The sequence below is a fragment of the Chlorocebus sabaeus genome, chromosome 23, assembly GCF_047675955.1.
Source record: "Chlorocebus sabaeus isolate Y175 chromosome 23, mChlSab1.0.hap1, whole genome shotgun sequence".
In the NCBI taxonomy this organism is placed as follows: Eukaryota; Metazoa; Chordata; class Mammalia; order Primates; family Cercopithecidae; genus Chlorocebus; species Chlorocebus sabaeus.
In genome coordinates, this window is record NC_132926.1 from 1747925 (window position 1) to 1760080 (window position 12156).

Here is a 12156-nt window from a genome sequence, read left to right on the forward strand (position 1 = left end):
GGATTACAGGGATACAGCTAATTTTGTACTTTTAGTAGAGACAGGGTTTCACCATGTTAGCCAGGCTGGTCTTGAACTCCTGAACTCAGGTGATCCACCCTCCTCAGCCTCCCAAAGTGCTGGGATTACAGGTGTGAGCCACCTCTCCCAGCCCTGGTTCATTTCTGTTAGGTAAATACCTAGAGTAAGATCGCCGGACCACAGAGTAGCTATATGTTTGCAAGAAACTACAAAACACTTTTCCAAAAGAGTTGCACCGTCTTTTTTTTTTTTTTTTTTTTTTTTTTTTAAGATAGAGTCTCACTCTGTTACCCAGGCTGGAGTGCAGTGGTGCAATCTCAGCTCACTGCAACTTCCACCCTCTGAGTTCAAGCAATTCTCCTGCCTCAACCTCCTCAGTAGCTGGGATTATAGGCGCCTGCCACTGTGCCCGGCTAATTTTGTATTTTTAGTAGAGATGAGGTTTTACCATGTTGGCTAGGCTGCTCTTGAACTCCTGACCTTGTGATCCACCTGCCTCGGCCTCCCAAAGTGCTGGGATTGCAGGCATGAGCACCGTGCCTGGCCCGAGTTGTACCATTTTATACTCCCACCAGCAATGCATGCGAGTTCTAGTTGCTCCATGACTTTACCGACACTTCGTATTGTCAGTCTCCTAAATTTAGCCACACTGGTAGGTATATGGTGGTATATTCTGTTGTGACTTTAATTTGTATTTTTCCGATTACTAAAGATTTTTTTTTTTTTCATTTGCTTTGCCATTTTCTTTCTGATGTGTAGGAGTCCTTTTAATAGTCTAGATACTAGTCCCTTGTCAGATATATGTTCTATAAATATTTTCCCCCAGTCTATGGTTTCCTTACTTTTGTTTTTCTTTTTCTTTTCTTTTCTTTTTTTTTTTTTTTTTTTTTAGAGGGAGTCTCTCTCTGTCACCAGGCTGCAGTGCAGTGGTGAGAGCTCGGCTCACTGCAACCTCCACCTCCCAGGTTCAAGTGATTCTCCTGCCTCAGTCTCCCGAGTAGCTGGGACTACAGGTTCATGCCATCACACCCAGCTAATTTTTTTTTTTTTTTTTTTTTTTTTTTTTGAGACAGAGTCTTGCTCTGTCACCCAGGCTGGAGTGCAGTGGTGCAATCTTGGCTCACTGCAAGCTCCACCTCCCAGGTTCACGCCATTCTCCTGCCTCAACCTCCCGAGTAGCTGGGACTACAGGCACTGCCACCACGCCCAGCTAATTTTTTGTATTTTTAGTAGAGACGGGGTTTCACCATGTTAGCCAGGATGGTCTCCATCTCCTGACCTTGTGATCCGCCTGCCTCGGCCTCCCAAAGTGCTGGGATTACAGGCGTAAGCCACCTTGCCCAGCCAGTCATTGGTGTTTTTTAGTTTTTAGTATATACATGCTTTTTGCCATTTGAGTTAAATTTACACCTAAGTATTTAAATTTTTATTGGTATTCTACATGAGATTTTTAAAGATTTACACAGCTACTTTATTGATATGTACAAACACTACTGATTTTTCTAAGTTGATTTTGTACCTGCAACTTTGCTGAATTTGTACATCTGTTCTAACAGTTTTCTTGCCTAATTGTTCTGGCCAGGAATTCCACTGCTAGGTTAAAAAGAAGTGATGAGAGTGAACACCCTCTTTTTTTTTGTCCTTGATTTTAGAAAAAAATAAAAGAAGCTATAATTTTTTGTAGAGAATGTTTGCTAAGGGTTTGTTATATATGACCTTTTCGTGTTGATACAGCTCCTCTATACTTAATTTGTTAAGCATTTTCTCCCAATCATCTTTTTCCCCACTCCCTTCTTATTTCCTCTCCTTAACTCCCACTCTCTTTCCCCAAAGACTTTTCCCCACCATGTTCTCCCAGAATCTTCTCCCCACAGTGTCCTCTCTCCACTCCCTCCCCCCAAACTCTTCTCAGCCTCTTCTTTCTCTTCCCTCCACCGTCTTCTTCCCTTCCCACCTCCTTCCCCTTCTTCCCCCAACTCTGTTCTGCCCAACAGCTGCTCTCCCTCCCCACCATCTTCTCCCCAACTCCAACGTCTTCTTCCCCACGGCCTTCTCCCTGCCCCTCACCCCACCAGCCCCTCCCCACCGTCTTCTCTCCACTCTGCCTCCCCAAAGGCTTCTCCTCACTGTGTTCTCCCCAACGTCATCTTTCCACCTCCACTGCGTCGTCTTCCGCACCACCTTCTTCCCCACCTTCCCCTCACTTCCTCCCTCCACTGTCTTCTTCCCCTGTCTTCTCCACCCCATCTCTCCACCATCATTGCCCTGACTCCCTCACCCCGTCCAACCTTATTCTTCCCCACCATCTTCATCCCTACCGTGTTCTCCCCACTCTCTTTCCCCACCCTCCCCCGATCATCTTCTTCCCGACCCTCTTCTTCTGGACCCTCTTCTCCCCCACTGTCTTCTCCCCCACCGTCCTCCCTCCACTCATTTTTTGGGGGGCAGGGATGGGGGACAGAGTCTCGCTCTGTCGCCAGGCTGGAGTGTAGTGGTGAGATCTCTGCTCACTGCAACCTCCGCCTCCCGGGTTCAAGCCACTCTCCCGAGTAGCTGGGACTACAGGTGCCCGCCACCACACCCAGCTAATTTTTTGTATTTTTCTTTTAGTAGAAATGGGGTTTCACTGTGTTACCCAGGATGGTCTCGATCTCCTGACCTTGTGGTCCACCTGCCTCGGCCTCCCAAAGTGCTAGGATTACAGGCCTGATGCACCATGCCAGGCCCCTCCACTCTTTTCTTTTTCTTTTTTTTTTTTTTTTTCTCTTTTTGATGGAGTTTTGCTCTTGTTACCTAGGCTGGAGTGCAATGGCATGATCTTGACTCACTGCAACTTCTGCCTCCCGGGTTCAAGTGATTCTCATGCCTCAGCCTCCCGAGTAGTAGGGATTACAGGTGCCTGCCACTGTTCCTGGCTAATTTTTGTATTTTTAGTAGAGACGGGATTTCACCATGTTGGTCAGACTAGTCTCGAACTCCTGACCTCAGGTGATCCACCCGCCTTGGCTTCCGAAAAATGCTGGGATTACAGGCGTGAGCCACTGCTTCCGACCTAGTTTTTATTTTCTTATACATTTTTGGAGACCACATCCCACTCTATGGCCCAGGCTGGAGCACAGGAGCACAATCTTGGCTCACAGCAGCTTCAGCTTCCCGGTTCAAGCAATCCTGCCGCTCACTCTCTGGAATAGCTGGGACTACAGGCGCGCACCACCAAGCCCGACTAATTTTTTATTTTTTTGTAGAGAGGGGATCTGGCTATGTTGCCCTGGCTGGTCTCGAACTCCTGGGCTTAGGTGATCCTTGGCCTCCTACAGTGCTGGGATTACAGGCGTGAGCCACCTGGCCCACTGACTTCTTATTTTTGGAACAAGCCCTATTTGGTCATGATGTTTCTGTGTGTGTAATTTTTTTTTTTTTTGTATATTACTGGCTTTAATTTTCTAACAACTTGCCATAAATCAAATGTAATCATAAAAACAAAAATGAAATGAAAGTATTAAATTCTAATTATACACCATTGCCTCAGAAAGGCAGTATGTATGGGGGTGGGATCCCAGCTTGGCTTGTATGTGGAGGTGGCTGATGCATTATAGGTGGAAGTCTGTGGGGGCCTTTTGAGAAAGCCTGCTGTTCCACATTTTTGCTCACCTTTCCTTCCTCTTTCTTTTTTCTTTTTTTCTTTTTTTTTTTTTTTTTTTTTTTTTGAGACGGAGTCTTGCTCTCTCGCCAGGCTGGAGTGCAGTGGCGCCATCTCAGCTCACTGCAACCTCAGCCTCCCTAGTTCAAGCAATTTTCCTGCCTCAGCCTCCCGAATAGCTGGGACTAAAGGTGCCGCCACCAAACCAGGTTAATTTTTTGTATTTTAGTAGAGATGGGATTTCACTGTGTTAGCCAGGATGGTCTCGATCTCCTGACCTTGTGATCCGCCCGCCTCGGCCTCCCAAAGTGCTGGGATTACAGGCGTGAGCCACTGCGCCCGGCCTCCTTCCTCTTTCTATCTAGACACTGGACATGATGGCTGGAGGCCCAGCAGCTGCCTTGGGACGCTGAGGATGGATGCCACCTGCTGAGCATGGTGGAGTAGGAAGGTAGAAGGAGCCTGGCGACACATAGCCACCACCCTGCCTGTGGCCTGCCTGAACCCAGACTGCACTTACATGAGGTCCAAATGCACTTGTCTTGTTTAAGCTACTGTCATTTCCTGAATATAATTTTTAGCTGGGAAGAGTAACAAAGGTGCCAGCTCACCCCACTGCACAGACAGGATGGTTCTGTGGAGTCTTCCGCACTACATGCCACTTGCCCAGCACGTACTGCCTGCTGCGGGCCAACCCGAGGAGAGAAGAAGAGGGCTGCACAGGAGGCCAGGGCCCACATAACCAGCCACGTAACCCCCGTGAGGATGCATGCAGCATCAGCCATGCCGTTTTGGGCACCCTCAGGCTGTCCAAGACACCTGTCATCTTTAGGGGGTTGCCCCAGACATCGGAAACCTAAGCTTCTTGGGGCCTAAAGGCCACAGGTGTCTTCAAATCAAGACCCTCCTGTGCCCAGATTCTGGCCAGTCAGCCTCTGAACCAAGATCAGTGCCTCTAGCTCTGCAGTGGGCCCCTCCCTCCCCAAATCCCAGACTCATTTCGGTGTGACTGGCATTCCCAGCAGGGGAACAGTTGCCCATGACCGTAGGTCCAGCCCTGAGGCCCGGGACAGCAGGCTGGGCCATCTGCAGCCAGAGCTGCTGGGGCCAGGAATCTCGGCCCTGGCAGAATGGGGACTGCCCTACGTGTGCTCTTCCAGCTTCCTAGGTCTTGCTTTCAGTGTTCAAAACCACCAGACAGAGATGCCTTTCCACTGAAGCCTGAGTGGCTGGGGCTGCTGTCTCCTTCCCAACCCTACGTGCCGCACGGACACCTTTCGTTGGACGATCATTCCATTCTGCACCTGCACAGAGATGCTGCCCCCTTCTAGTTGTGGCGTTGACCCTCACCAAGAAAGTTTCTTCTCTCTTGCCAGGTGTTTCCCAGCAGTGCTGACCCTACCCTCCACTTCTCAGTGACAGCTTCTTCTTCATCCAGCTTCCTGCACGCCCTGCTCCCCGCCATGGCCCACGTTGGGAGGCAAGGGTCCCTCAGGAATCTCTGGGATGGCAGTAGCATAAAATCACATCACACTGACTTAAATAGCAAAAGGAATGTGTTCGATCACGTACCTGAAAAGCCCCAGGGAGACTTCAGGTGAGGCTTGTTCCAGCTGCTCTGACAATTACCACGGAGAACCCAGCGCTTTTCTCTCTGCTCTTCCTTCCGTGCTGACAGCGTCCTCCTGGTTTTCCTTTGGGAAACGGTCCTCTCCCCTGTGGTTCAAAAAAGGCCGACCTCACAAACTGCAGAGGTGAGGGTTCCACTCACCAGCACCTCCCCACCCCCGCTGAGGGCCCCAGCCTGGAACCAAACTGGCCTACAGGAGCCCTGGGCCAGGAGAGGAGGCCGTGGAAGGCACAGTAAGGGGTAGGACCTGTAGGCCAGAGGACCTCAGGCCCAGAGTTTCCCGGAGTAGGCCTTAACGGAGCGGCGAAGGGTGAAAGAGAGTGTTTCCTATGAGGGCGCAACCTAAGCAAAGACGTGGGGGAGTGAGACACAAGGTGGGATGCAGGGACAAGCTACAGAGACACCGCTGCCAGGAAGGACAGGGCAGGGCCCATGGGGGGCCACCAGGAACCAGACGGTGTCAGCAGGGAGGTGCTCACAAGCCCCAGCTTCAGCAAGCACACCTGAATCTTTCTCACGGCAGGCTGTGTCCGACCACGTGGCCTTTGCTGCAGCTTCTCCTTCCTCCCAAGGGACCCCATCTCTCCCGCCAGCCCTGCCGGCCCTGCCCCGGACTGGTCCAGCTGCTCGGCTGTGCTCCAGACCATGTCTGGAAGTCATTAGCAGACAGTGGGGGCCTCCTGCTGCCTGCACCCAGCCAGGAAAGCAAACAGAGCTGGGGGTGGGGGGGCATGAAAGGGTCCCTGGTCTTGGTCCTGAGGAGACAGCTGGGAAAGGCAAAGGGGGGCAGGGGCTGTGAGACCCACACTTTGGGCAGGGAACTGAGAAGACGTGCAGATTTGAGGGCTGTGGTGTCTTTGCAGAGGAGAAAGGGACCCGCACTGGGCTCAGCAGGCAAGTGATAGGACGCAGCAGTGACAAAGGTGCCAGCAGGTCACCGTGGCCACAGCTCTGTCCTCACAGAGGAGGACACGGGGCTTAGAGAGGTGAAAGGGCGCCTCGGGAGGCCTTGATGGGGATAATGAAGGGTTCCCCCGGGCTTTCTGGGACCCTCCTCTGGCCACTATGGTAACACAGGGGCACTGGGAGAGGTGACCGCCCAAGGCTGGAGTGGAGAGGCAGCTGCAGAGGCAGCACCCTGCTGAAGACAAGGAGGAATGTGGAGGCCTGGCCCAGGGTGGGTGGAGGCTGGGGGTACACCTCGGATCCTCTCACTGCTCTGAGAACCAGCGCTGCTTGGACTCCCTCATTACCCAAGACATCTGAGGGTTCTGGTTGTCAGACTGAACTCGGGTCTACAGGAATAAGCAGAGATGGGGTGGGAGTCAGGCTCTGGCATTGCTTGGGGGGCCAGTCGAGGCAGGTGTCTTGTACCCATGGCTTACTGAATTGTCACCACCACCTGGGGTAGCATTAGCCCATTTTACAGATAAGAGACTGTGGCTCAGAAACAAAGTCACCTATGCAGAGTCACAATCTGAGGACTGCAGCCACCTGGGCCCTCAGGCTCCCTCAGGGCTGGATAAATGGGAGGGGCAGCAGTCAGGTATGTTCCTGAGAATGAGCAGGAGGGGGCCGGGCCAGCCTGCAGGGCCTTCACCCCGTAGGAAGCCCAGTCCCATCCATCTCCCTCCCCCCGGCTCATTCTCGGGGTCTGTATCTTGTTCCCGCCCCGCAGGAGGACCTTTCCTGGCGCCGCCTTATTTAAGGTCGGGGCACGGGCTTGCAGCTGGAAGGACCAGGTGCTGGAACCGCTGAACAAAGTTTCTTTTCTTCCTCCAGGATAAGAGTGAGGGAGTGAGGGCCAGACCGTGGGCTCCCCACCAGGGAAGGAGGGGCTTGGCCCAGCCAGCGGCTCCACCGGAAGAAAGCAAAGAGTTCTCAGACCGGGGCCTTCTCTGTTTCAGGGCCTACAAGTTCCAAGTTTTGAACTGGTCTCTGTGTTCATCTTTTTGGCAAGCGCTGGCTTCTGGTTTTCAGGGTGGGAAGCTTCCCGCATGTCACCAAGACGGCTTCAAGGCTCTTGAGCCACCTCCTCGGCTCACAGGTACCACCCTGAGGACAGAAACATCACGCTGCCATTAAAAAAGATACAATAAGGCCAGGCGCAGTGGCTCACACCTGTAATCCCAGCACTTTGGGAGGCTGAGGCGGGCGGATCACGAGGTCAGGAGATCGAGACCATTCTGGCTAACACAGTGAAACCCCGTCTCTACCAAAAATGCAAAAAAAGGAGCCGGGCGTGGTGGTGCGTGCCTGTAGTCCCAGCTACTCAGGAGGCTGAAGCAGGAGAATGGCGTGAACCCAGGAGGTGGAGCTTGCAGTAAGCCGAGATCGCACACTGCACTCCAGCCTGGGAGATAGAGCAAGACTGCATCTCAAAAAAAAAAAATTATATATATATATATATATATATATATATATATATAGAGAGAGAGAGAGAGAGAGAGAGAGAGAGAAAGTACATATATAGTGTGTATATATATTATATATATAGTGTATATATTATATATAGTATATATAGTATATATATTTTGTGTATATATATTGTGTATATATATTTCATATATACGCAATAAAAAAGCAATTTAAAAAGATAGGTTTCAGGTGGTGTTATTTGGAATTTTACCTGAAAGAGAGAGCAGAGAAACCATTCAGAAGTATCTCTATGTATAAACAGACCGATCTCGCCTTTGCAGACTTGGCAGCCCGCCAGCCCCCACAGGTCCAGGGTTTGAAGCTCCAGAGAGAGTCATCCGGCTTGATTGGAACCAGGTACCCCCTGACCCCCGCCTCTACCCTCCTTCCCAGCCCCACGCATTCCTCAGTCGACATGTGCTTACCAAGCACCCACTGTGGGCCCGGCACTGGTCTAGCATCTGGGACTACAGCAGTGGACAGAACGGACAAACCGTCCCACCCTCGGAGAGCTGAGGCTCCAGTGAGGGGGGCAGACATAAGCACCCACCGTGTGCCACGGGCGCGGGAAGGAGGGAGGTGTGACGACCCCGGGTCGGGGCTGCAGGATGTACCGTGTTCAGTGTTTGGGGAAAGTCTCCCTGAGAAGGTAACACGGGAGCAAAGACCTGAAGCAGTGACCGAGAAGCCTGCAGGATCCCAGGGGCGGAAAGAGAGCTCCAGTCCGAGTGGCGAGAAGCCTGGCATGGAGCAGAAACACGCAGGGGCCAGCCGCTCTGCGCAGCTGCAGTGAAGCCACTGAACAGGAGGGTGGCCGGGCACCGAGCGTGCAGCTCTGAGCAGACGCCGGACAACACCCGGAGTCCAAGTCTGCATGCGGAGAACTCTTGGAGTGGCTTGAATTATGACCCTCTCACCCCCAAAAAAGATACGTCCACGTCTCAGAACCTGTGAATGTGACTTTGTTTGAAAAAAGAGCCCGTGCAGCTGTAGCTAATTTAATAATCTCAAGATGAGAGCATCCTGGGTGATCCAGGCAGGTCCTAAATGCCAGCATGTGTCCTTATAGGAGACACAGAGGAGAGACACAGGGAGAAGAGGAGACCCTGACGGACCACCGAGGTAACGACGGAAGTTATGTATCCACAAGTCAAGGAGCACCTGGAGCCGCCAGAAACGGAGTGACAAGGAAGGATTCTCCCCAGGCCCTCGCTGACGCCTTGGCTTGGGACTTCTGGCTTGAGAACAGTGCGAAGATAAATGGGTGTGGCCACTGAGTCACCCATTTGAAGCCGCTTGTTACGGCAGCCACTGGAAATTAACACCCACTGCAAGGGGTGAGGGTGTAGGTGGGGAAACCAGCACGGGGGGCGCACTGAAGATACGGCCACCCAGCTGGCTCCCGCGTTCATCAGGCCTGCCGTGGTCGGCATTTGCTACGTTTACTCACCACCTGGATTTTTTTTAAAAATGTGTCTCCCTGTTTTCATTTAAATAAACTTATTTTAAAATGCAGCATTACATCACTAAGTTAAATATAAAACTAGATTCATTTCCCATAAAGAGAAGGGAATCATGAACACTAATTCAATGGAAACAAAACTCACTCTGCTCTAATGCCCCGTCCTGCTGCCTGCCAGGGTTTCTGGGTCTGTGGCCTCCTCTTTGAGTCTAAAAACATAAAACAAGGCTAGTGTCAGGGAGGTGTCAATGGCAAACTGGCATCAGAGAGAGCTGCTCCTGCCATTGAACTCCATGTCCTAAGGTCAGCATCGCTCCCACTTTGCAGGGCCCACACCTAGACAGCACAGCCCTCAAGGCTGATGTCCCCAAGCGCTGGCTGGCCCAGCCGGAGTAGCCCTGCGTGACACCAGCACACGTAGAGTGGCGTTGGTGCTGTAAATCCAGCGAAGTTCAGACTGAGGCGTGGGGAATAGAGTTTTCATGATGGGATGAGGCGGGGTCTGGGAGGGATTTGCTGCCCTAGGGAGGTTGGAAGAAGGCGGCTGGCTACCTTGTGTCAGGAAACTTGGGGGCACGGGGTGGGGGAAGCCACAGGAGCCAGGCTGGGACCCAGGGCTGACCCCTGTGAAGAAATGGTTGAAACTGGTGTGAGCTTTCCCTTAGGACAGTGGAGATCGTCCTGTGATGAGCCCAGTGTGTTTGGTAGTTTTAAACACTGAGAGAGAAAGTGAAGTGCACAAATATTTAGTCACAGACTAATTGGGCCCTGCACGGTTTATAAGTCACATGTACTAACTCTGACTTGAATTTCTCAATCCACAGAGCCAAAAAAGCACCGAGCCTCAGAGAGATTCCTGTGGCTGGGCTCCAGGGCCCGTGCAAAGGAGTGACACAGGGCAGCATGTAAATACCTGTCTGGTTCAGACACAAGCTTCCTTACATCAGAACAGCGTGAAATGTAGGAGGCCCAAATTTCAAGCCAGGAATTCAGAAGTGCAAGCAATGCGTGCCAGATGACCTCGGTGTGCCTTGCAGATGCAGTCCACACCCTGCCCCGGGAGCCTGACACTCGGGTGGGCCGGCAGGCCTTCCCGAGAGGGAGGGGCCCTGCAGGGTCACCTTGGGCTGGCCTTGTTCCTTTGCTAAGGGTCACAGATCCTGGGTGGTGGCTCCTCCCCAACCCCGGCAGGACAGCCCCGGAGCCCGGCACTCTCCCTTGGGGCTTTTCTGCACCCTCTTCGCACCTTGGCAGAGTGTTCTATTCAACTCTCCACCAAAGAAGGAAAATCTGCAACATCTGAGAACACGGATGAAGCCGGAGGGCATTATGCCAAGTAAAATAAGCCACTCAGAAGGACAAATATTGCCGGATCCCACTCACGTAAGGTGTCTAAAATAGTCAAACTCACAGAAGTAGAGAAAAGAACAGTGGTTGCCCGTGACTGGGGCCTGGGGAAACTGGGGAATTGTTTCTCAGTGGCTTACAAAGTTCTGTTATGCAAGATGGGTAAGATCTAGAGATCACTATGACGTAGGGCCCAGAGCTCATGATTCAGAATTATACACTTTAAAACATGTTAGTCAAAAAAATCAGCCAGGTGTGGTAGCACATGCCTGTAGTCCCAGCTACTCGGGAAGCTGGGGCAGGAGAATCGCTTGAACCTGGGAGGTGGAGCTTGCAGTGAGCCGAGATCGCGCCACTGCACTCCAGCCTGGGCGACAGAGTGAGATTCCCTCTCAATAAATAAATAAATAAATAAATAAATATGTTAGGAGGGTGGCTCTCGTGTTGGGTTCTTACAAAAATAAAAATAAAAGAACGCAAGGAAATTTTCAGAGGTGATGGATGTGTTTAGTACCTTGGCTGTGATGGTATCCCAGGTGTGTTTATATCTTCAAACTCACCAAGATGAGTACGTCAAATGTGTGCAATTTTTGTATATCAGTAATACCTCAACAAAGCTTTAACACAAACCAAACTCTCCTCCACTTACCATGTTTGAATGTGCCCCAGGAGACAGATCCTCAAAACAGTCTCTGGGATTTGTTTGCCCGAGTATTGGAGGAACACACAGATCACACCTCTTTGCCAGAGAGAAATGGGACATGGGACATCTGGCCTGCGGTGGCATCATGATGACTCAAAGGATGGCTGGTAATAGCAAAAGATAAGGAGGCCAAGCCTTTGGAACAGCAAGTGGCTGTCACCCTAGTTGCTATGGCAACCACGGCCCAGGGAATAGTATCTACCCGACAGCATCATTTTTCTAAACATGGCCCCATTCACAGGCCAGTGTCCTCCACTGCTTAAGTTGGTCAGAAATGAGGCAAGTGCAGAAATTGATTCAGTTTGGAAACATCTGTAGTATTTTGGTACAGCTGCAACATCTCAGTGCATCGAAGAGTGTCACCAGTGTTCTCATCACCAGTGTCCTCATCGCCAGTGTCCTCATCACCAGTATCCTCACCACCAGTGTCCTCACCACCAGTGTCCTCACCGCCAGTGTTCTCACCGCCAGTGTCCCCACCACCAGTGTCCTCACCGCCAGTGTCACCGCCAGTGTCCCCACCGCCAGTGTCCTCATCGCCAGTGTTCTCATCGCCAGTGTCTTCATCACCAGTGTCCTCATCGCCAGTGTTCTCATCGCCAGTGTCCTCATCACCAGTGTTCTCATCACCAGTGTTCTCATCTTATTGCATGAGACACAGACCTGTTTGGGCTTTGTCGGGCTCACACAGGGAGTCTCCTGTGGTGCAGGCCAGCCCTCGTCACACACAACGGGACTGTGGTGTTACTACCTCTGAGGTCTTAAGGTCAGTCTTTACTGTGACCCCACAGTATTTAAAATACAGAATCCATTTCCTTCTTTGAAAGATAATTTAAGCTTAACACTGACTTACGGAATAAATTGTTGGAGAGGCTACCAATGAAGCATGAGAGATGAATTGTGAAAAGACAGCATCACTTGCTCCATTCTGGATA

General features: G+C 51.4%; 1 long non-coding RNA gene across 1 annotated transcript in view; it reads left to right on the plus strand.

Moving 5' to 3' along the window:
• The window catches only part of LOC140709895 (uncharacterized), a 41028-nt gene extending 35635 nt beyond the window's left edge, over positions 1 to 5393 (plus strand). The window contains exon 3 of the long non-coding RNA XR_012090679.1: positions 5038 to 5393. This is a non-coding gene — a long non-coding RNA (uncharacterized lncRNA). The remainder of the gene's footprint in view (positions 1 to 5037) is intronic.
• Positions 5394 to 12156: the final 6763 nt, after the last annotated feature.